The sequence below is a fragment of the Lonchura striata genome, chromosome 8 (assembly GCF_050655825.1).
Source record: "Lonchura striata isolate lonStrDom1 chromosome 8, ASM5065582v1, whole genome shotgun sequence".
Classification (NCBI taxonomy): Eukaryota; Metazoa; Chordata; class Aves; order Passeriformes; family Estrildidae; genus Lonchura; species Lonchura striata.
Window position 1 is genome coordinate 21559105 of NC_140710.1, and position 25193 is coordinate 21584297.

The 25193-nt window shown below is 38.8% G+C and overlaps 1 long non-coding RNA gene across 1 annotated transcript in view; it reads left to right on the forward strand.

Annotated features, from left to right (window-relative positions):
• The window catches only part of LOC146766771 (uncharacterized), a 41424-nt gene continuing 16231 nt past the window's right edge, over positions 1 to 25193 (forward strand). The window contains exon 1 of the long non-coding RNA XR_014956923.1: positions 1 to 25193. This exon is cut by the window's right edge and continues 6591 nt beyond it. This is a non-coding gene — a long non-coding RNA (uncharacterized LOC146766771).

Consider the following 25193-nt stretch of genomic DNA (forward strand, 5'->3'; position numbering starts at 1 on the left):
GGCGCTGCGGGCGGCGCTGGCCCTGCCGAGCAGCTCCGTCCGCAGCAGGGCCCTGGCGTGGCAGGGAGGGGCTGAGGGACGAAGAGAAGCCCGAGAGTTCAGCGTTCCTCTTTCTCTTCCTCTGCTGACTTTGGGGCTCCGAGTACGGTATTTCCTGGCTCATTCCTTGAAAGTAATCAGATTCAGCTTTCTGCTGTTTGAATGAACATCTTAAGGCAGATTTACGAAATAGTCAACAGATGTATGTTCCCTGCCATCAAATAGGAAAGCAGTTATAGTTTGCTTCCCCCGTCCCTTTTTTTTTTTTTTATTTTTTTATTTTTTTTTTTCCCAGTATGTATAATAGAATATTGTCCAAGATGTCCTGGAGGGATTGGGAGTTTCCATGAACTTGTCTTTCGGTATTTTTTTTAAGGAATACTTTTTATTCTTAAAATTTATGTTAGGCAATTCCTCATCTTGCACTTCTCTGCCAAAACGCATGATTTCTTAATCAAGCTTGTACCGTCTGTTTTTCATTCAAATATTCATCGTGATTGAATCCTGTGTTATCAGAGTGACTGTACTTGTTCCCAGTCACTAACAAGGTACATAGTTTGCTGACATCTGCATATGGATAGGTTTGAAACTTGTTGTGTCCTGTAATCACTCCTCAAAGAAAAGGCTTGGTGAGGAATGAGCCCTCAGGAGATGATGGCATTTATGGAGGGGTCGTCAAAATTCCTTTAATAGTCTGTTATTCAGTGGAGTCATAGCCTACGGTTCTCTGAGTTTTGCAAGTTTTGCTCAGTTTTAGAGCATACTGTTATCAAGTCAAGGGTTCTTAGAAGATGTTTTTGGGGGTGTTTTTTTTTTTTTTTTTTTTTTTGTTCCATTTTGAGCTGATTGCTTCAATCCTTTCCACCAGCTAGACAGGGTTGCAATCTATTTGTAGGTTAAGCTGATCATAGTATCTTAATGATAACAGAATTGTTTATTTTCCATATCATGATGATTCTGGATGTTATTCTTTCACTCCAGGGCTTACAGTTCAAGGGGAGAATTTCATTGCAGAAATGATTACTTTCAGGTATTGCTTTAGAATTGAATTTGTGTGGCTCAGACGTTTAGTATTTAAATAATTCCATTTAATGATACATTTTGTAGAAATGATTACTTAGTTGTAATTTCAACTCTGTTTTTCTCATTCCTTAACTAAAAATAATTTTGCAGATAATGTTTGATTTTTTCTTTTAATAATAATTATAGAATGGTTAGGGTTGGAAGTAACCTTAAACATAATTTACTTCCAACCCCAAATTACTAGTTGAGAATATGCAAAATTTCTGCTCAGGTGACTGGGGAGAAGCTGAACAGCTCTTGATGCTCCTGTTTTCTGCCCCAGGTAAGGGAGAAGGAAATGTGCTCAGTATCATGAAGAAAAAGAAACTGCAGTGTTTGAAGAAGCTCAATGAACCCGGTAAATTATTGTCTTGATACCACTGTATGTAAAGGTGAAGGAAAATTAAGAAAAAGGTGTTGAAAGCTCATTTAGCAGGGTCCATCTAAGTGTGATTTCCAGCCTGCTGAGTAAAGAACCCTGATAAGCCCAGATTGTCTTTACCCTCCCTCTGCTACTGAGGTTAGGAAACTGCAGCAAGGGAGATGTGATGATGCTGCTCATTAATTTTCCAACAAATGAGCTGTTGCAGATAGGTAGGAAATAACCCAGGAGTTGGTTTTGTGGTTTTTTTTTAATTTTATTTTTAATCTTTAATAATGGCATTTGAGCTTGTTTCAAGTAGTTACAGATATAACTCACAAATGGTTCAAAAATTATTTCTTTTTTCTTTCTCTGAGAAGTACGATCTTCAAGCAAGGAACTTTTCTCTACCTTTTCTTCCATTTTTGGTTTTTCTTCCTTTGCACTTTTTGACCTGAAGATTTGGGCCAGCCATCTATTATTTTTGCTTTCTAAACAATTTACAGTGATGGTGTAGCTGTGCAGTGTATGTAAGCTGTGTGCCACAGGTTGAGAACAATTTTATTCCTGTATTAATTGGCTTATAATTCCTACTAAACTCTGTAGAATTTAACTGAAAGTAATTTAAAGTAAATGTATTATTATTTCATAATAATGCATCCTGCAGAGGTGTGTAATATTGAATACACATTCTCATGCATGAAAACTCCTGGAGTCCTTTGAGTCAAAACTGCCATTGGTTACAACACAAAGGTGGTTTGTTGTTTTTGTTAGGTTTTTTTTTTTTTTTCCATTTGGTGGAATTTATAAGTTTCTCTCAGCTTTATAGACTGTTGTAGTGTTAATTTAAAAGGTGTAAATACTAGCACTGAAAGGATTCATTTGAAAAGATGGTAAGTTAAATCATATATTTACTATGAAGTTTTATTACTAGATATTTAATCTTGGACAGATGGAAAAAGTAGTGAGTTACCTGTTTTTTCTGGTTTGTTGGATTACTAAGGGAGATGTCTTCCTTTTGCTACTGGTAGTACTTAACAGACATGTATTCTACTGCTGTTGTGGAAAGCCAAACTGGAAATGGCGAGTAGTGGATTCTTTGCAGCTTCTGAGCAGATGATTCTCTAAATAAATCAGTGGTTAAAATAATTTGAAGCAAGCACTGTTTCACTTCTACAGCCAAAAGAATGGTGGCTGTTGTCATGAGTATTACTGAAGAAGAAGTATAATATGTATGTTTGGGATATTATCCAAAGATTCTAGAGCATAAAATAGAAGTTGCCTAGAAACATTTTGTGTGAAGCCAAGTTGGAGTCCTGAAGTACCTTATTATGCCTAAGAAGTGTTGATATATATATTATCTTTTAATATTAAACATTGTTTAGAGTAGTATTCAAGAGTCATCCTTAACATTGGTTTCTCTCCCTTTTGGATTAGCAGATATGAAGTAGACAAAATAGCTGCAAACATGTTATCTGTTCTGCCTTTGCTGTGGATATTTGTGATCCACTCATACACACTGATTGGTGTCTCAAGGGCTTTTTTTCCTCATCCTTTCCTTTTGATGTAATAAATTTAGAATTAGTTAAGAGGAAATGCAGAGATGGTCTGTAGTGCCAACAGTCTGGCAGCTTGTCACAGAGACATTGCACCTCACCATTCCTCCTGAAAAGCTGGGCTCCAAAGGCCACTGTCACGCTGTGTTGTCTCTGGAAGTGACTTTCCATTCTGAACAAGCTGTATTGGCACATTCTTTTTCAGAAGAAAATGTATGTGCTCCTGCATTAAGTTATGCTGGCTCTGGATTTTGTTAGATTAAAGTTTACTTCTTTACTTCTTAGTGCCCCTGGCAGTTGTGTTTTATGAGACATGGATAAATCAGCCCCATTATGTTTGTGTGCTGTTTCAGGTATGGTTTTGCATCTGTAACCAACCAGTGGGTAGTGAACCTTAGGATAAGCAAGGGTTTGTCTGCTTCAGCAGATTGGAGTACTGGTCTCTTCCTGCATGTTCTTGCTAAAATACCCATTTGCTTAATGACTGAAGACAAATGCATTAAGGATACTGTGACCTATGTCTGGAATCATTAAATAGGGTTGTGATGATGAAAAAAGAATCAGGAAAATTAGGTACTCCTTCAAGAATTTTTTTTTTAATTTTTGTTGCTGAGACCAGCTTAATTCACTAGTCTAACAGATTTTCTCTGGCTTTTCTTGCCCACAGACTTTGAAAAAAAGATGGCTGTTTTTCATTATTAAATCCTATCTTTCTCACGTGTATCAGTATAGTGGTGACCAGAGAAAAACTGACTGAAGCACATATTATGTTGTTATGCAGTAATTACTTAAGACATGCAGCGATCTTTTTCTATTCCTGTCAGCTGTGTAGCAGGTTCAGTTAATAGATCCACTGCCCTGTGCCTTGCTAATACAGACTTTTGTGGTGTGTGCTCAGGCTGACTTGGAGGAGTCTGGGTTCTGGGCTGTTTTCCTTGCCTGTGAATCATGCAGCCAGTGTATTTTTAGTGCTGCAATGTATTTACGTTCTTAGCGACAGCCTCTCCTGGACATGGGCAAAGCTAAACCAACTGGGAATGCCTCCACAGAAGATGATGCTGATATTCTAGAGGGACTCTTAAGGAGTGTTATGTTATCCATCTGATATCTTAAGAACATCAAATAGTTTAGGTGCAAAACATATGAAAAGTTGTGAGTACAAGAAACAGTCCCAAAGTACCTTAATCCTTCTATCGATAGCACCGCTATTGGGTTACACGGTTTTAATCCCAGAGGAGTTGTTGCCTGACATTAAACTGTCCAAATAGTATTTATATCTGCTGCTGCCCTGCAAGATCACTTAACCCTGCACTGCAGTTTAAAAGTAGTTAATGACAGACCCAGCATGACTTGCCCCTTATGAATGATCACATAAGTTCGACCTGTGCTGTCATGGTTTATGGAGGAAGGCAGTTTGTCCATAGCCTGCTTCAGCCACAGCAGGTAATTTGAAATGAAATGAGACAGTTTCTACAAGCAGATTGATTTGGGAATCTTGCCTGTTCTTCCCTTTGACCCTTGACAAGTTGACACTACAAAGATTGTGACTTTAAAAAATGATTGGGTGCAAATACATTTAGGTAGATGATTTACTATGTGTTAAAGCAAGGACAGTGCATTTAGAATGGAGCTATGAGGGAAGGTAATTGTAAACTTTAACAACTCGTGTTTTATGCTTCTGTATCTTATTAATTATCTGAGTAGGTGAATCTTTTGATAACAGGAGACCAAGTACTGTATCTAATAAACTGTGTGTGAGAGTCCACAGACTCTGCTTACCAGTATGCAGTATTTTGGTTATGCAGAAATAAATGTGTGGAATTTAGAAATGCAACTAGAATGCTTTCTTTGAGCTGCAAGGGTTAAGTCTGAAGATGAACATCTGGATGTATAGGTTTCCCAATCCAAATATGTCTCTGTTTTGTTATTCTTTTGTAAATGCAGTCATGCAAATACAAATATTGAAATGGCAAGTTCCAGCATACCATAGATAACTGGCAAATAGTGAAATCATGAAAGGATGCCAGAGACAGAGAGAGAGAGAGAGAGAAAATCACAATTATATATCTATAAATACTCTGGTTTTGCAAAGCATGCACCCTCTTAGTTAAAAATAATTATGTAGATTTTATAAGACACTAAATGGAGATTTTATTCTAGTGCCTTTTTCTAATTTTTATAATTGGATTTTTCCCAACTATTATGTGATTAATTGCATCATTTGAAAATAAATAGCTAAAATGTATTGCTTCTGAAGAATTACCCTGCAATGATTGAGGATAGTATGAAAAACACAAGTACAAATGTTGCTGAAGTATGTATCATATACATTTCATTATAATTTAAAATTTAATGTTTAAATAACAGTCCTAGAAAGCACAAACTAATCTTTGATAAGCCACCTACATTAAATGTGCTATGAATGTGTAATTGTAAAGGCATAATGCAAAGTAAATGTTTGCACAAAATTAATCTCTCTACAGGTCTTTCTCCTCCTGTCTGTTCCAAATGCTTTGTATGCAGCATTATTTTGAAGATGCTTATAAAAAAATTCTTATTGGTCTGGGTTGAAATTGTTTAATACCTTTTTGACTGTGTCTTTACTGAAGAATATTAAAAGTATTTTGCTGAAATGTTCCTTTATGTTGTCCATTGGTTTTAATAGACGTGCCATTTAATAAGCTCTCTACCTGTAAGGATAGACTATTTGACCTTTGTGACCTGCCAGTGGTAGACATAGTATAAGATTGCTTTGTGAAATAAAGCTGTCGGTAACATCAACAAAATAAAAAATGATCGTATTCCAATACTCTCTGCTCAGTACTATGACAGCACTGAAATATGGAATAAAATTGAAAGTAGATTAGTTTTGGGTCCTAAGTCATGTTTTGACAAGATATAAGAGAGGAGAACATATCTTTGAACTTTTAGTTTTAAAGTTTTTTAATGAAAATATTTATCATTTTGTAAGGTTCCTTCTTTCTTTATCACAACGGGGCTGTATAACCTTAAAACAATCCATTCTCTTATTGTGAGGGATATAAATACTGTACTATCTTTTATATTAAACATCATAAAGGATACATGCACAGTATGAAATTGCTTGACACTTGCAAGTAAAGGACTGTCATGTTAATAAAAAGCTTATTGGAGAGGTTGAAAAAGAAGTCATTAATAAGCCACATATTTTTAAACTATGTAAACCATGTAAATACTGCAGACAAGAAGGCAGGCTTTGCCATATTTTCTCCTCTCTTTTTGAAATACTTAAGGTCTAAAGCAGTAGTGTAAATGAAAATTATCCACTTGCCCCTTCTGTGCTTATTTCAAACTTTGTATGATTAGAAAATAAATGAATACTTTTACTTGCAGTTATTAGTCAAATATTAGTCAAATCAAATGAAGAGTTTGGGGGGAGCAGTGATGATGTGACTGTGAATAATAGAATTTAGTCAACTTGCTTTCAGTCTTTTCTGAAGAAGAAAAAAACAAACCAAAAGAAGAAACATTTAAAGAGGGAGTAGGAAAATCCTATTGCCAAAATCCACTTTGTACTATAGCTACATAGTGTGCGAGATGGAAGGGAAGGTATATTAAAAATTGACCATAGTCTCTCTGTCTTCATTTATAGAAATCAAATTCATTTCTGCTTGTTTATTTTTTAATACTATGTTTTTTGAAAATGCCTTTTAGTTTGGTTATCCTCATTTGTCTCTTCTATTCCCCAAAGTGCTCAATTGTTAGTCTTTCTTAAAAATACTTTTATATTAATGGAGTGGATTTTTTTTCCCCCATGGCAAACATTTATTTTTGAAGCCAAAGGAATAAAATACCTTTCCTGAATGAAGTCAAAGTATTTCTGCAAAGATACTAGGCTGGGCAAATTACGGCATTCTCTGAGGAAATGTGTTATTTTTTAATGGTAACTTATAAACAAAAATACTAACATAAAATCAGGTAGAAAATTCATACAGAATTTCTGTCTTACCCAGTGCCTCTAAGAGAGCTGCAGTGATGTGCTTTTAGCAGAGCTTTATCTTCTTGGAGCATGATACAACTCCAAAGTTTAGTAAAACAATGTAAACCGATAACAAAGGAATGCTGCCCATCCTCAGGCTGTGCCTCAAGTTGTTTGAGTTGGAGAAAAGCTTGCAGGAAAATCTACCTGCTCTGCATTGGACTATACTAAAGGACAAATGCATTTGACTGTGTTATGACTTTGTGGTTTTGCCCTTTCAGATGATGTGAAAGCAATATAATTGGATTATCCTCTGGCCCCACAGATGGTTGAGGTGCTCTGCTGCTGAGATCTTTGGTGGAAACTGTTCTCTCTCTCTTTGAATGAGGTTAATCCCCATTACTGTTGGTTTCTGTGACTGTGAGCCAGGAGCCATGGCCCCGGTAGCAGCATCTTTGCTGTTTTGAGTTCCCAGCACTCTAGGGTCATTTCAATGCCAATGGCCAGAAAGTGGCGCGTGGATGGAGCGCATGGAGTATTGGCCACAGACAAACACTGAGGAGGAGTCTCCTGCTGGAGCTACCATGTGCCGCTTTCTCAGTGGTGAGAAGCTCCTGGAGAGAGTAAACTCTTGCTGGCACAGTGGGGTATGGTTTCCATGTTGCCTGGCTGGGGTTGTCAGCAGCAACAGGACATGGCTTTGTTGTGGATTCACTTAAGCAATGCTTCTCTGCTTCCTCAGATTTTGCATCAGTAGTGTTTCTTGTGGCGGGACTATTTTTTTTCCTTTGAGACTTAGGAGCATATTTTAATATATAGTTTATAGTGTTTTTCCTGATTTCTGGTGATTTTGCAGAAGCCTGTTTTGTTGGAGGTGAACTGTAAGGTAGTGAACAGCACAGTGATGAAGCACATGGTTTTGTCTGTAGCTGTTAATTTGCTGTTTGACTTCATGATGTGTCTTCTTTATCCTACCCTACTGATGTTCCCCCCACCCTGCACAGCCCCTCAAAATATCCTAGGCTAGCTCAGAGGTAAGCAGGCTGTGAAGGGGAGGAATATCAGGAGATGGCAAAGATTTCCAAAAGAGGCTCTTACCCCAGGTATGTTGGTTCAGCTCTCTTTATTCTGTGGTGTCCCAGGGGAGAGCGGGACAAAAGAGCACGAACAGGAAATGTCAGGGTCTCTACAGACTTTGGACAGGGTGGGCTTCCCTGGCTCTCCGCAGCCCCGTTGGGGCAGGAAGGAGGGGTCCAGGGATATCTGATCAGAGTCACAGGGTCCCGGGGAAGGGGAAATAGAGTGCCCATGAGCTCACTGTAACACCCTACTATTCCTTGCCCAAATTGAAGAAATAGGTAGAATTGCTCAGAAAATGGGCAAGAGAAAATAGTGTCTAGCTGCCCATGATTTGCCAGCAGTTCTTTGCATTTAGACTCCTTGCCTGTCTATGCCAGGTAGTTTTTAGTCATTACATTGCTAACTCCCTGAGATGAACCATGTGGAATTACAAATGGACTAATCCTAAATGTTTTTTTAAGAGTCAGTATTTGTCAGTGCTGAGAACTGTTGTTACAAAGATGATCAGGAATGTGTTACTTTAAACTCAGATTTTTGGAAACCTTTACCTCAGTGGCTTAAATAGACTGAGAACATTGAAACAATCAAGCAGGTTTTCTTGCCTTTCAAGAGGAACTTTGGGGTCTTATGCCTACTTGACATGGTATGTGTTTCTTAAAACTTTTGACTTGTTTAAACAGCTGTGTAACCATGTATCTTTTAATTTAATTGCTTTGCATCAAAATTCATAAAGATTTAAGCAGAAGCTCCAGATTCTCCATCATTGACCTGAATAAATGGCTTAAAAATGAAGGTGTAAAAAGTAACATCTAAAACTTGACATTAAACCAAAGGTAGAGGGCAGGACTGGGAAGCATCAAGAGAAGAGGAATGGGGTAGCCCAAGAGACAATGGTGTAACATACACTGTCTCACAGATCTAGGTCACTCATAATGCTGCATCTTACTTGGACAGTTCTGGGTGGTTGTGAAATAAGTCTCAGTATAGTCCAGACACAATTGTGGAAGGCAGCTGTCTGTCACTGTTTTGGTTGGTCTTGGAAGAGAGCCTGAGACTGAATGAAGTATGGGTAGGTGGAAATTTTTGAGTATGGACCTATTAACCCTATTACAAGGAAGCTGCCAATTAGCCCATTATATAATTTCTGAAAAGAAACCTTGCCTTTTAAGAATGCTAAGTTGCTATAAATCAACACTTGAAAAAGAAGTTATCCCACGGATCATATGGTGGGCTCTGACCTGGATTACTTGGCTCAAGAGTGTTTTGACTGTCATTGTGTAAAAGCCTTTCTTATGAGTTCACTCACTGCACACTGGCACTAGAAATTTAGCTTAGATTTGCCCTTTTGAACAGACATACAGAAGAGTGCAGATAGAAATGGTGAGCACAGTATAAAATACATACAAATACCTAGTGTAAAAGAGATGTAAATTATTCACCAGTAAGTATATTTCTTTGGAAACTCTCCCAATTTTACTATACAGTATAGACTTTCTTTTAGCAATTGATCAGCCTTTCTTTTCTTTCCTTTCTCACCCCATCTGTGATTATTCTCATACCTTTCTACAAAAATCATAATAGTTGAATTTGCTACTAATTGCTTGTTCTTGAACTTACAGCTCAGTTCTTTATAGCCTTTTCCCAAAATGCTGCAAAAGATTTAAATTGCACAAATAGGACTAATTCGGGAAGCAGTATAAGCAGAGGACTCGTGCAATGATTTTTTCATTCCGCTGTGTCCCTGGTCGCTGAGGCCCAGGACGGTGCAGAGCGGTCCGTGTGGGTGTCGCGCTCAGGATTCCAAGGCTCGCGTTTCGCCGGGCGCGGCGGCGCCGCTGGTTCTGCTCCCGCGCTGCTCCGAGTGGCCGAGAGGTGGCAGCACCACCTGCGCGGTCCGTGCGCGGGCCCGCCGTGGGGCGACGAGCGGGGGCAAACCTGGTAGAGCGGAGAGTGCCTTGTGCCAACGTACAAGTGCTGTGTTAGCATGAAAAATGCATTACTGTGCTGTGCTTTGCTGCCTGCTTGTGCTAACAGAGACACAGAAAGTCATGCTAATGATTTTGAGTGTCGCACGCAGGCTCTAGGCATGACATTTCAGTGACACTCATGAGTAAGTGTGTGTTTGTGTAAACCCAAATATTCTCTTCCCCGGTGCAGGGAGTGGCAGCTGATAACGCAAGTCTCAGTCAGCTGCGTGAGGCCCTGGCACACTCTGCATCTGTGAGCTGCTGCTCCTGTCAGCCAGGGCCACAGCAGAATCGGCACAGTCCTTTGCTGGCTGTCTGTTGTTCATGGAAGGTTTCGATTAATGACTTCCAAGGCATGAAAACTGAGAGGATTTGCAATGGTGGTTTGTCTTCAGTTATTCTCGTAATTATTTTTATGAGTAGGACGTGCTTAAATAATGTTCTGCATTTTGACCACGACAGTTTGCTTTGGAGTGCAGCCTTTATAGCAGCTATTACTGCTGCATGTCACTTTTATGATCATAGTGAAATCATCTGAAATACAGCTTATTTGTGTTGTACTGAGGTTTTCTTCTTTTTGAGGATGTATGATTTTTGGGGTTTTTTTTTTTTTTGTTTTGCCATATTGAGTTAAAGTCAATGGTACTGCTTAAAAGCTGTTCATTTTTTCCTTCTTTCTGCTTCTGCCAAATGCTTTTCCATTCACTCTTTCTTGATGTTTCCTGCATGATGTTTTTGGAGGCAGAGGACTTGATGTTATTACCTTCAAGGGCTTCACCAACTGGTTTTCACCTTTCTGTTGGTAATCTGTGATAGGTGAAATGCACCTTTATTGTGTGTGTAATTCCATTTTGTCAGGCTCCAGAGTTTGTTTCAGAGTTAAGCTTGCAAACAGAAGGCACATGCTGGAGTTGGTGGAGGTCTGTTAGCAGTTTGTATTACTCTTTCTTTGTGTTCCTAATATGGAGCAAATGTTAAAGGGCCTTGTAAAATGCCTCCTATTTTCTCAGACACAAGAAAATGGTAATAGACTTGGGCATTGAGAATCACAGGAAACTCCTTAGGAGTGGGAAGCATGCTGCTTTCCCTGTGGATGAATGAGCTGTTCTCCACTACAGTTCGAGTCCCAATTGACTTGGGGAGAGAAATGGGAGACCATAATGATGAATGAAGCCGAGTGTCCCAGATGACAGTGTTGTTTACTTATGAAGTACTCTAAGTTATTTACTGATTTTTTTCCCCCCCACAAGGCTGCACTGCTATACATAACACAGGTCAGATCTCTACAAGAAATACTACAGTCTAAGGTGTTCCTGGTACTTCTTTTTCTGCCCTTTCATCTCCTCACACTCTTCCTTCCTTCTCTTCTCCCCACCCCCTTCTGTAGGAGGTAGAGTTTAGATGATGACAAACCCCATCTATCTGACCAGTGCTGGATCTGCCTGTACAGCTCCGTGTTACTGCAGTGCACTATGTAGCAATTGCATGTCAGCTCTAAAACAAAGTTTATGATGTTTTTGAAGACTCTGTTAGTTTCTGCCAATGTTAACCTAGAAACAGCAACAGCAATTCACTACTCTGTGAAGTTATTTTATGGATCTGGTGGTGCTTGCCAAGAGGACTGTTACCCAGAAATGGTGGCATCCTGCAAAGAAATAAAAAAGGAGTGGGGTGGATATTCAAGTGATTAAAGAGCTGGGGTATTGCATGGTTTTGTCACTGCCATTATGGTCAAGCCTCCCATGGAACTGCTCTTTCATGCCACCAGTTAGCCAGGGGAGCTGAGTAAGATACAAATGCAGCATAAATAATAGTGGTTTCCTTGCCACATCTATATACCTGGGATTTGTATCTCCTTAATTCTGAGAGCGACTTTAATTGGATGAATTAAAAAAAACCGAGCCAAGACATCAATATTATGAAGCCTTATGATGTGTTCCAGCAAGGTTTTTTTTCTTGTTTGTGGTTTGAATATGATTTTTTTTTAGTAATCATGACTCTGTGTTACTTCTGCATTATCCCAGCTGCTGAAAAAAAAAACCCTGAGAAACACGTTGTAATCCTCTCCTTGAATGTGTTATTTTTCTTTCTGCCTCACATAGCAATGTAATAATATGTAAGCACTGTCAATCATGCATAGGCTTATCTACAGTCCTTTGTGGAGGTAGGGAATACTATAGAATGGCACCTAAAGTACAGGGTCTTTGCGGAGTTCACATAGGATGGTGGGCCCTGTAGTTGCTGACTGCAAGACCCATGTTCCATAAACCATTTTACTTCTCTAATATATAATAGAGGTAGAGGACTAAATCTGAAAACAAAACAACAACAAAAAAAGAATCCCCAAATGTGTATATTGAGTGTTGCTCAAAAGCTCTGGATATTTGCAGTTTGAATCAATAACACGCAGACAAGATCATGTGCACGGCAGTCTGTGCACATAAGAAAGAGCTGTTTCTCATGTGAACATGTTTTTATATGGAACTGTAACACCCTTCAAATACTCCTTTGTGATATTTTAGTATAGTGCTTTCATAAGAAGATAAGACTTAACCAGTGTGCTATTAATCCTCTGTATTCAGAAGAAATGCAGCTAAGTGTTGCTTAGTGACTTGTTTCAGCTATTTCTGTGCAGGGCAGCTGGATGTAGCATTCTCCCTTATCTTTTTCTATCTGTGGAAGATATAAATGCTTTTTTTTGTAGTTTCTGAGACAAAATTCGGTGTTTTTTTCTTTATCTGAAAATTAGCACTGTATCATGGTAGCATTAGTTCAGCTTCAAATACTTTGTTGCTCAGATTTGTTTTGGATTGAAGTAAGGAGCTGCTGAGTATCCTGATTCCCTTCAGACCTGAGACCTGCTAGTGCCTGCATCAGGGAGTGGTGTGGGTAATGAGGGACAAGCTCTGTCAGTGCAACTGTAATTCCTGCTTGTCCTTCCTGTTTCAGGATAGCCCCATTGTGGGGGTATTTGGTGAGGTTGGAGATGTGGTAATGATTTGTGCCAAGACTGTGTGGTGCTAGCAATGCTTTATTGCTGTAATCCTTGTGTTGCAAGTTTTTAGGAGACTAGCAAAGGCTTGATCTTCCATGAAAAGGAAACTCTGAAGAAACTGTCCTTTTACATGTGGTAATGAAACTCTTCTTTCCCAGAGGACCATGCCATATCTGAAATCCTGAATTGCGTGGCACTTTGATATGGAGGTGGTAATTTGGTTAAATTGCAGACTGTCTTAACTCTTTCTGAGGGGCATCATACCCAGTTTGAGGATTTTTTTTGGAAAATAAGTATTTGTCTTTGCTGGCCTGTTCTGCAGGGTTCGTGCAAACTGCTGCTGTCCTCATGTCCTCAGAGCAAGGCTGAGGTCTTCTCTGCAGAGACACTGCCTCTCTTTGCTAATGCTCTGAACCCACTGACAGTCACCTGCCTCGGAGTAGGGCAGAGCCACAGGCATTTCATTCTAAACCTCTGTTTCTCTGCTGAGCAAGAATTTATTTTATATATATAAAATGTTTATAGTAAAATGGAAAATCTGTAATAATATGTATTTAATACTACTAAAACTAAATTTATAAATATACAAGTTCTGTTCCTCATCCTGTACTGAGCGTATATAATATTGAGATGGCCCTTTGTATTTCTTCCAAAAATACAACAAAAATAATTAAGGTGTTGGCTCAGAAATAATACTGTTTTATTTTTAAACTATAAAATAATATTTGGCTTCTTTGGACTTTTTGTCAGGGTTTGGAACCTACATGGTACACTTAGATTTTTTTCAAACGCAAACTTTATTTTAAATAGGAATCTTCTGTAATCTTGTCTCTCCATGAGCCTGATGTTAAAGTGAAACATGAAATATTCTGCAGCTTGCAGTAATACTCCGTAGTCTGCTGTAGAAAGCAAGTGTACTATGTGATCCTTAATAAGAATTAGCTGATATTTTTCATGTCTTCTATCTGAATTGTTTGCAGGCTCACTGTGGGTGTGTCCCTGCCCACATAGATTAAAGCCACAAGCCTATCTGTTCTGTAGAAAATGGAATATGAAATAGCCTTTAATTCATGCTTGCTTTTTCCTGGCAGAAGGAAATAGTAAGGAATTCAAGTTGGCATAACATTTGACTTAGAAGAGAAAGATTGGGCCAGTGGATACCTGTATGAATACTTTTAGAAGTATTCAGAAGTATTTTATTGGAAGTAAACTTCTGTATTTGTATGTGAAATAAGGTTTTTGGTAGGATTCAAATTTCCAATGACATGGTGTAGGCCTGTATTTATCTCTTGAATGAATGTGTTGAATAGCTCAAGAAGTAACATGTTTTGTTCTTCAGAATATTCATATTAAATTTGCTACCAGTGTGGGAAAGCTCTCACAGCTATAAGAATACATAAAGCAATGCTTGAAATTGTAGGTGAACGACATAATTATATTCTGTAGTGTTATAAATGTTATGAAAAGACACTACAGAAAAAATATGCAACTATTTAATGCCTATTTAATGTAGAAAGGTAGGAGCTTTTCAGAGAAAGATTTTAAGGCAGCTGCCTTGCTTTTCTGAATGAGGAGAGAAAGGAAGCCCCTGAAGGCAGGAATGGGTGTAGATTTTGGGGATTTGGATTTGGGTTTCGTGTAAGAGCTGCTGCTGACCATGTCACGTATTTTATATGTTTTGCTAGAACAAGCTTTGAAGTGTTTGGTGAGGCCAGAATTTCAGTGCAGGGATAGCTTTGAAGTGATGGGGATAAACAGGCCTCTCCTTGAACACAAACAATGTGACTAGCTTCAGTGGAAGGAAAAATCCTTATTCTTACAATAAAGCATTAATAGCACACGTACATGCCATTAGCTTCAGCTTAGGGACGCTGATATTGACAAGGGGAGAGGAAAATTGCTTTGACATCTTAGTGGCCATGTTTGAAAGGACCTCTCTTTTATCTCCATCTGAAAAGGTTTTGTCAGGATAATGCCATTTGGTTTTGCTTGCAGTGATGTCAATAAGTATTTTCCATTGTAACAGGAGAGTGTGTTCAATATTTAGGTTGCCTTCTTTTCATTCATATATGCTGTAGTTATGCTGGCTGGCCACAGTACTGTACCCTCCTTTTGTTCCTTGACCTGCATGCTGATGCAGAAGTGACTCTGAGACAGAGGACAGAGCAGTGCAGCCCATGCTCTTCCTGGGACAGCAGCTTCTCTCCATCTGGGGCCATCCTTCCTCCCTTGCCCAGCATACTGCAGTGTGCTCCTGACAAGCAGGACAGCCATGAGGGCCACGTGCCTTCCTCTGAATCAAGTCTCAGGCATGGTTAAGAGGTATTGACTTACCAGCACTAGAAATCCCTTGTGTGTTTTGGGGCAAAGTGGGGGATGGGTTGCCAGCATAAGTTCTTTTTTTTTTTTTTTTAGTAGTAAAAAATAGTCTAATTAAATAGTAACTAATCTGTCCTTTTGTCAGTGCTGCCATGATGGACTGCCTTGACCAGTCAAGTGCTGTGTACCCCTGTGGCAGTAAGTGGCTATAAGGAAGCTGGGAGGGTAGGAGTGCCTGCTTGCTTTCATCTGGTTGTAGAGCTGTGCATCCTCCTCTGGGCTCCTGACCACCTTGAAGTCCCATTGAGGCAACACAGACTCCTCCTCTGGCCCATAGCCCCTGTAATGTTGTCCATGAATCCCAAGTGCAAAGGCTTTAATAGCTTTGCAGTAACGTGAGGTACAAATGCAGTGTCTGTTGCATTGCAGAATCCCTGACAGCAATACCCGGGCTGGGAATTGTAATTGAGGTCCTGTAGTGGTAGCAAGTTTCTGGATCATGTCATGCAGGGGTAATAGACTGATTCTGCAGCCCAAAGGGAGCAAACTCTGGAGGAAGGGGTTCCAGATGGCTGAGCATGGCTCATTTGGCTCAGTTTGTTGGAATTGCAGTGAGCAAATGACTCAACTCTACTTTAATAAAGCTTTGTGGATACCAGAACAAAGGAGTTGGAGGAGACTGTAAGGTATGACAAGACAATTGAGCCAGGCTACTTAGCTGCTTATAGACCCCAAGAGAATTGCTTATTCTGCTGTGTCTGAAGGTATATCACATACAAATTTATCAGGTGCTTATGCTTTAAATAAGAAGGTTCAAATAAATTATTTTGTATATTTAATCTAGGTATATAAAATATACAATTGTGTGTAATATCTATTTATATATAATGATATGTGTATTCTTTTTCTGGTGGGAAGCTATTTTAAAATTTACAGTTGCAATAATCTCTTTATATGTATTCAGATTTCAGATAATGACTCCATCCCTCAGGTTGAGTGACTGATCTTCATTTTCTCTTTGAAAATGTAGATCAGCTAGGCAATTTAAAATGTGTTGCTTTCTTGCAGGTCCTGATTCTGCAATCCTTATGTGGAACAGTATTTACCTGAATGAATAGTACCATTGTACTAATTTGCAGGAATAATTGCTCTTTGGTTTAGTAAGGGTGACAAAGTTGAGCTTTAATTTGCAACAGCTATGACATGTGCTAGTGATTTTCTCTTTGCTGCACATAAACAAAGAGTCAGCACAGAAGTATACAATTTAAGGTTTTCCATGTTGGTATTTTCTGTTTGGTTCTGAGGTATTAAAGGAAAAATCTTAAGGCAGCATTTTTTCATTGTATGAGAATATTTGTCTAGACTTGTTAAAACAGGGACCTATTTCTTCCTTTCTCCTTTAAAGAAGCACAACATTGATGTCAGAAAAGTTCTGACACTTAAAATTGCTTCTGCTCTTGGGAAAAAGAAATGGGAAGAACCAAGTACAGATTTAAAAGAAAAAATGTTGATAGAAGCTTAGAATTAAATACTTGCTTTTGAAGAAATAGTGAAGTTCAGGCTTTTCATGGAGATTTTACAGTAACTATACTTGAGCATACACGTGATATAATCCCTTATCACACGTCTCGGCTATAGCTGGTCAATTTATTCAGTCAGTGGAAAACCAGTCACTCCTTCCTCTCCATCTTTCCTGACAATATCAGGTAATAGTGTAAAGACAAAAAAACTCTCCAAACAACATGGGGGGTGTGTCATATACAAAAAAAACCCAAAAAAACCAACAACCCCAAAGCAAACAAAAATTAATTCTTTCACAACAGTTTTGCTTTCCTCTGCCAGATTACACATTTTTTTCCATCACCTCTAAGAAGAAGCTTCTGTCTCTGAAGAAGTAATGAGATAGAAAAATACAGGGGCTTGTTTACCTTGGGTAAAGCCAGAACAAGTTCAAGAAACAGGGACACAGAGACTGCAGGAATTCCTATTAGCATTTTAATAAATCACAAAGAAAGCGAAGTGTCAAGCCTTTTAGTCTCACGATAAGTTGATGGAGGCTTTTCTTTTTTAGTAGATCAGAAATCCTTATTCTTACCTCCTGCTTGTATATTTTTGTTGGTGAAAAGGTAGAGGCAAGTGAGAGAACAACATCTTGAACTTTGGGGTTCTTGCTGTTGGATGCTCAGGACAGAGACACTTAATGATATGTACCTAAAGATGCTGAGTTCTACTTAAAACGACCTGATCTTTTCTGGTTTTGTTTGAGGTTTTTTTGTTTATTTGTTTTGTTTGGGTTTTTTGGTTGGTTGGTTTTTTGAGGACAGGAGGGAATTTCTGCAATTTTTCTTTTTTCATTTCAGTGAAATGCAGTTTTGGGTAAAAATTTTCTTTGTTTTGGTGGCACAGTCCCATTATAGGCTGTCTCAATGGAAGTCACTCACAAAAGAAAGGACCTGACACCTGGAAATCTTGTGCTATCACAATAAAAAAGTCCTCCTTTCCCCCACAAATTCTGCATACTTATTTTGTAGAATAAGTCAACTTCAAATAGTTTTTCCATTGTGAAAGAAAAAATATAAAATAGAAAAACAACTATGTCCCTTGCTCTATTGTAACATCTGTTAAATATCACCTCTTAGTTTATTTTTAAAAAAATATCTCAAGTAGTGCTACAGCAAGGTCTATGTAGACCTATTTCTGAAAAAATGCTTAATTTAACATTCTGCTTGCCATATCACCTGTTATTTATCACTGAGCTTCCTCCAGTCTCTTCCTGTAACTTTAGCAAGCTGGACAACAACCTCTTTTGATTAGTATTTATTTAGTTTTATATAATTTCTTTTTTCCCCCAAGTTAGGTAATTTTGCAAGTGTTAGAGCATTTGAAGAGATTGGAATACAATGTCATAATTGTGACATCCTTGTAATCTGGTCACCTGTAGAAAATGCAGTGCTTCTGGGAGGGGTTAGATCCCCTGAGGCCACAGCAGCTGAGGTACTGGCAGTGGTGACAGAGGTGACAGCTCGAGTTCCCTCTGTGCCTTGCTCTTTGAATACACAGATGTGACCATGCCCATGTTGGACCTGCATCCCCCAGTCCAGTCCTGAGGCCACCTGTTGTTAGCACTGGGGAAAGGAGCCATTTAGAGCTTGTGCTTTGGGTTCCTCAAGGACTGAGCTTTTTCCCTAGACTCTCTGGGAGCTCCCTTGAAGGAAGAAGCATGAAGCAGCTCACAGCATTCCAAATACCCTGCTGGGAACCATTTGGGTTCCTGCTTGCTTCAGAGGAACCTGCTGAACTCTTGCTTGAAGGGACCAGGCAATTTTAGGTGTTTTCCTATACATTTCAACCATATTGTCTAAATATCTCTTAATTCTGCATGCACATGTAATGCTCTGGCAAAATGTATGCAGCTTAAAACAGACTGGAGAGGGTGTTCACTTGGTTGTCTTTTCCAATTGCAGAGAAAACATGATTTTAATTCTTACTTCAGGCAAGTTCCTATTTCACAACCTTTAAACAGAACTGTTCCGGAGACATGTATAAAGCATATTGTCTTAGTGGGCTTTCATATGGGAAGAACTTAAGCAACAATTCCATAACATGTAATATAATTTCAACTTCTGATTGTCCCTTAAGAGACTTTCAGTTGTACTGCACTGACTTGGTTGTGGGCAGCCTTTTGCCTGTGAGAATTCAGGACAAATGCATGGAGAGCACTGAGGGATGGTGAACACTAAGGCTGCAAAAACAAAGCACAGTCCTCTAGCTATGAAAGTATTAAATAAATCTCTGTGGCATTTCTTTTAAGTGGACTTTCTTGTATATTAAACTGGTTTGTAGAAATAGAGGTACGTTTTCTGCTCCATGTTTGCTCCCTTCCTTCTGCTGAGACAGTGGTGTACCTGCTGTGATGGGAACATTTATTCAGCTGGACTGAAACCATCAATTCATTTTTACAGAGGTCACCAAAAATCCATCAGGTGGTAATGACACTCAGTCACTACTGATGTGGGCTGGATGCAAGCCAGTGATCTAGAGGGGAAAGGCAGTCTAACCCATTACCAATCCCCTGGAGCCACTCAGTCCCCCACTTTTCGCTCATCTTTCTGCTTCTACAGTTCTCATAGGTTAATCTTTCTTTTTCTCTGTCTAATGTGATAATCTTTCTTCTCTTACATATCTGCTTTTGACTTTCATGACAGTATGGCTGACAAACATTCTCAGCATTTTTCCTTCTGATGCAGATGATATTAGTCAGTAGTGCAATGGTCAATAGGGGTTATTAAAAAGAAGAAGAAAAAAAAACAACCAAAAAATAAGGGCTGGAGAGAGAAGGAAAAAAGGCTACTAGACAAAGGGAAATCTTTATTTTAGACTTTCACTGTAGGAATAACTACTTAATATTTTGAAATTTGTATCTTCTAATCAGAATATGGCTGTGAAGGCTTACTGTCTATACTGTGCCTGTGGTAAAGTGTCCTGTAATTCAGGGCAAAACTGGGAAGGGGGGAATAGCCACCTCAGCTACTAGAGGTGATTACACTGGGAATTTGTACTTGTCATGCTCTAGTGTCCTTGATGTGGAGATGTCTGGAGTAATTTGAGTGTTGAGAACAGGCCCACTGTTCTGGACAGCAGCAGTGTTTCAGCACATCAACCTGCTGGGACTCAGGTACAGTGCTGTGCTTGGGTGGCTGTGCTGCTTCTGATGTTTGGGTTGGTTTGAAAACCTGTGTGTCCATGGGCCAAGTGACAAGAATCCAGATTCAAAATGGGATACTGATAAAGGTTTGCCTGGACCATGTTTATTTTGAGAGAATAAAACCCATTAATTATTCTTGACTTTTAGAATTTTTCCTCCTTACTGCTATACTGTATAAATGCATCCAAATGAGTATTTCTAATAAGAAACCAAAAATGAGATATAAACTATTAAATTGTGTAAGTACATATTTATTCTGGAACAGGACTTGCAGACATTCTGAGAATACTGCTGGAGTGTACCTAGTTAGGGAGAGAAAATATCCTGTGACAAATTAATAACTTGCAGGAGTTGCTGTGAATACTTTGGGAGATGTGCTGAGGTGATTTTCCCTAACAAACCATAGTCTATTTTTATGTACTTTGTCAACCTAAAAAAAGCTTTGTTACTCAAATTAAGTCTTGTTGCATCACCTCAGATTAAAATGGATCTTTTGCCCTTTATTGTGCGATATTCTGATGAACTGGGAGTTATAATAGGAACATATCCTCTTGTATCCTGTGCTGTTTTCCTCCCCTCCTCCCCTTCCAAATTAAAGAACCCGGGGCCTACTGTTTCCATTTAGCAGAAATTGTTTTAAATTAGCCTGGAGGTGTGGTTACTCCTGTAATACAGTGCTTGTAAACATGTGATCCTGCCAATAGAACTGCACAGGGTATTTTAAGCTGATACAAAGTGGACCTATGTCAAGAATTTTTTTGGTAGGAATAATTAAGTCTATTTTTCAATGTCATGATTTGCTCTCTTCAACCTCAGTTACAAAATAGTTCTGAAAATAATCTCAAACCTTCTGTGAGGAAGTAAGTTGAAAGTGCTGAAAATTACACTACAGCAAACACAGCAAGCCTCCTTTCCCTGTTACTGCAATTTTCCTTTCATTTACGTATTTGAAATCTGAAATTACTGGAAATGAATTGGTGCAAAGCTAATATTGCCACCACTTCCCTTTTGCATTTTATTACACCTTGTATCTTTTCAGGAACAGTTTGCACTTATCAGTGGAGCTTTAAATACTGCTCTAGTGAATAAACATTTCATTTCAGTAAACAATCCCCAGAAATAGATTTTTACCGCAAGTAGTTTGTTTTTAATAACACGTGTTGCCTCTTGGAGTTAGATTCCTAAAGGAACTGTAAAATGAATTTCTATCGCAGCATCTGACTTCCCTTCTTTGTCAACCTTCTCACAGATGTGTTGGGTTCCCTGTAGCTACAGGTCAGTTTCTGTGTATTAAAAACTAAATCAAAACAAACCAAAAGGAAAAAAACCCCTGAAAAAAAACAGTGGAGTGGGGAAACAGAAAAGGAGTGTACATATACCAAGATACATGCAAAATTGAAAACTTTGGAGTCAAAGCAATTTTTTTTCAAGTAAAAACTCCTCACTTCTGGAACACAAATTTCAAATTCTTGAGTGTGGTATGAAGGCTGATAGGAGTCAGCATCATTGGTCTTTATGGTTCCTCTTTTAGTCAGAGAGTTTTCACTGTCATTTTGATGTTGCCAGCATTTTTCAAAGTTAATCTAATTTCTGAGGAACTGATTTTGAATCTTTTTTAAAGTAATGTAAACAAAGCAAGATTTCCCTGTGCAAAGCACTGTGGAAGCAATGACCAGATATTCAAATCTGGATCTGCAGCAGAAAGCTCCCCTACAACTTTTACTTTTTACATATGGTGATTTGAAAACACTTTGGTCTGTCAACAATTTTCAGGAAAAAAATCAGCTGTGAGATTTTTGTGGACCAGAGGAAAAAAATCAATCCCTTGTGGATTCATAGTGCTTGTGTATGAGGATTAGGCTAATGCAGATTCACAGGCAAAAATCAATACAGATTTCAGAAATCCCTTCTGCAACGATGGAACTGATCATGCAGTTCACAGGCTTAATTATGTATCTTCTTTATGAGACAACAGTAATATCTCTTCACATGGGCATACAAGCTGAATTTAACCTTCACCCTGTACTAATATTTTTCTTACTGGAAAAGTATAAGTAAAGCACTAAATATTATTTGCTTGATCAAAGAGTATTAAAAAATGACAGACTATTGTACAGTTTGTTCAAATTAACTACACTGTAAGGAATAGATTGACTTCTCCCATTTGTCCACCCAAACATCAAATATAAAGACTATTTCCAGAGTAATTTCATCTACAGAAGTTGCAGCATTAGACAGAGGTTTAAGGTAATTAGCATAGCTATCACACAGATTCTATGCTTTTGTGGAGTAACCTTGTAATCTGAGGGTAACAATATTTCTGAAGGGGAAAAAAGGACACATTCCTTTTAAAGGGATGCATGTTTCACGTGAAATCTCCCAGCTTGTTCTATTGAAGCTATTGAAGAGCTGAAACACAGTGAAACCACTAGTGATTTTTTTTTTGCCTAGGGATTGCAGAACAGTGCTCCAGGATGGAGTTGTATAAGGGCACAGAGAATGCAGGGATGGTTCACACCCCAGTAAAATTTACCTTCACCATAAGCATATTGATGATTTTAACAGGAGGGGCAGGTCCTGGGGATTTCTTGCACTGCCTGCCATGCTTCATTTTGAGACATGCCAGGCTTGTTGGTGTTAGGCAGATTGCTTTCTCCAAAAAGGGCTTGCCTTCCTTCTCTCTGTTTGTCAGAGTCATCTGTCCTGAGTTTCACTGCATACACTGTTAAATATCAAATAATATATTAAGCCACATTTTCTGCCTTCTGACCCCTTTGATCTGTCTCACTTCTCTCTGCCATCCACCCACCACCCACCACAGTTAGAATTACTTCAGCTGGTTCTGCAGTGCTGTGGGGTTCTGCATTAAGGTGAAACTCTTCCTGTGGTCTTGAACAAGGAGGATGTATTTGAAACCACTGTCTCTTGTGATGTTTACAGAATAAGCTGAGAGTTTTTGTTACCATCCTTTGTGCTTTAATGCATGTGGAAAGGATAGAAATAGTTTTATTTGGTGCTCCCTAAGGTACAAGTAAGGTTCCCAACAAGCATACATTAAGAAATAGATATTTGCTATCTATTAATTACATTTTTGGGTATTTTTAGATTTAAAAAAGTGAAAACAAACACCTGGGTTAATACGAAATATTTTGCTGAGGTTGAGATGCATCCATTCTTTGTTCCTTCTAGAATAATGCAGCATATGGTGGTTATTGCTGGATTAAAGAAGAGGCCCAATTTTAATTCCAACTGTAATCACCTGCTTTTTTTTGTGACTTACAAAGGCTGATGAGAAATGGATTTAGAATATGGGATTTGAATTTTATTACCCGAATGTTCTCTTAAAAGGGAGCTTTAAATTGCCCATTCTTTATAGATGTGGGTGTGCTGGAGCTGTAATGTTAATGGAAGCTGGGCACAGCTGGGGTTGGTTAGGATCATCTTCTCAAGGAGACTCCACTGGGTCACTGCAGAACGGAGGGCGATGCAATTTGTTAGGTGTTTAGAGTAGTTGAAGTTTATCCATTAGACCTGAGATATAACTCTGAGATGTAATGTATTTCTAACTTACAATGTATAAAAGACATTTTAGTTCACCATTAAGAACTCAAATGAGAAGGGAAACTCCAGAGGTGGTGATAATTAAGCTCAAATGGAAGAAAACTGTCTAGATGGGAGAGAGACCTCTTCAACCTTTACAAAATTGTAGTTTGAGTTTGCCTTGTATCCTGCCATGAAGTGGCCAAATACTCAGTGTTCACAGGGGGATTTTGCTGTTTTCTAAGATTTTGTTGTTTCCAGTGTTATGCTAAAGTTATTTAGGAGGGGATTTACAAGGAGAATAAAATTTATGGATGGGAATTTCCATGCTCTTTCAAGTATATTTGGTGTTTTCCAAAAGAATTAAATCTCTTGACCTCATGAATGCTTTCAGATACTTTTCCTACTTCCTTCCTACCCCTTTCAAACATAAACAAGCCTCTTCTGTACTTGACTTTGCTTCTCCTCTTGGTGATTTTTGCATGGTGAAGTCAGATTCTCTCTTCACTACCACTGCATTTTTCTTGAATAAAGTCAATAACGGGTTTCTCAAGGCAAAATCTACTTAGTCTGTTGAGGTGGGTTTTTTTTGGCACTTTTTTTTTTTAAATACAAACAGTATTTTCTCTGCTTTTAAACTTTCATCCTTGGGCTTCCAGGTTTCAGTCAATGTTTTTCTATTGTTCTTTGCACATTTTCCTTAGTCTTCATGGTTACTTGTTCCTGTTTGGTCTTCTCTGCAAAAATTCTTCCAAATCCTCACCCTTTCTTCCTGTGCTTTCTCTGTGACTGCCTTCTACATTTGAAGATTTGAATTGTATTTTCATGTTGATTGACATCTAAATTTCCTTTGAAATATTTTCATATTTCTCTTGCCTTTTCTTTCCTTGTTCTGGTTACCTCCAGCTCCGTCCCAGTCATTGTTAACTTCCCCAGGTATCTTGCCATTCTCTGGACATGCTCCAGCTCCTCAGTGTCTTCTTGTGAGCAACCCAAAGCAGGATTTGAGGTGTGGCCTCACCAGTGCTGAGTACAGAAGGGCAATCCCTGCCCTGGGGCTGTTTGCCACACTATTGCTGGTACAGGCCAGGATGTTGTTGGTCTTTGTGGCCACCTGGAAAATGTCCAGTAGCTGTCATCCTGAGCCAGCTACAGTCACTGCCTTGACTCCAATCCCTTATCTGCTCTAGTAATAACTCACTTGCTCCTACTTCTTATGGAGTACAGGGGAGAGAAAGAAAGTGAAAATAGCAGCACCTTCCCTCCTTGCTTATGGTGAAATATGGAAGATAGGAGCTTGTACTCTAAAAAAATGTGAAGGGGAAGCAAATCTGTTCTTTCCATGGCCTTGCTGAAAAAAGAAAGGAAAAGGGGGTGGAAAAAGAGGCAGGGAGACAGCAAACAGATACTTGAGAAGCTCTTCCCAGAGGAGCTTGGTGAGAAGGGCATGATGGCACCTATCTGCCCAAAGATGTGTTGATTGCTGCTGTAGCAGGACTTCCACTTTCCAGCTTTGCTTGTATCACTAATGCTGATGGTGTGAGCCCTAGCTGTGTGTGTCGGGATCAAACATCACCTCTTGCTTGAGAGTCATGCCAAGCATGATGTTTT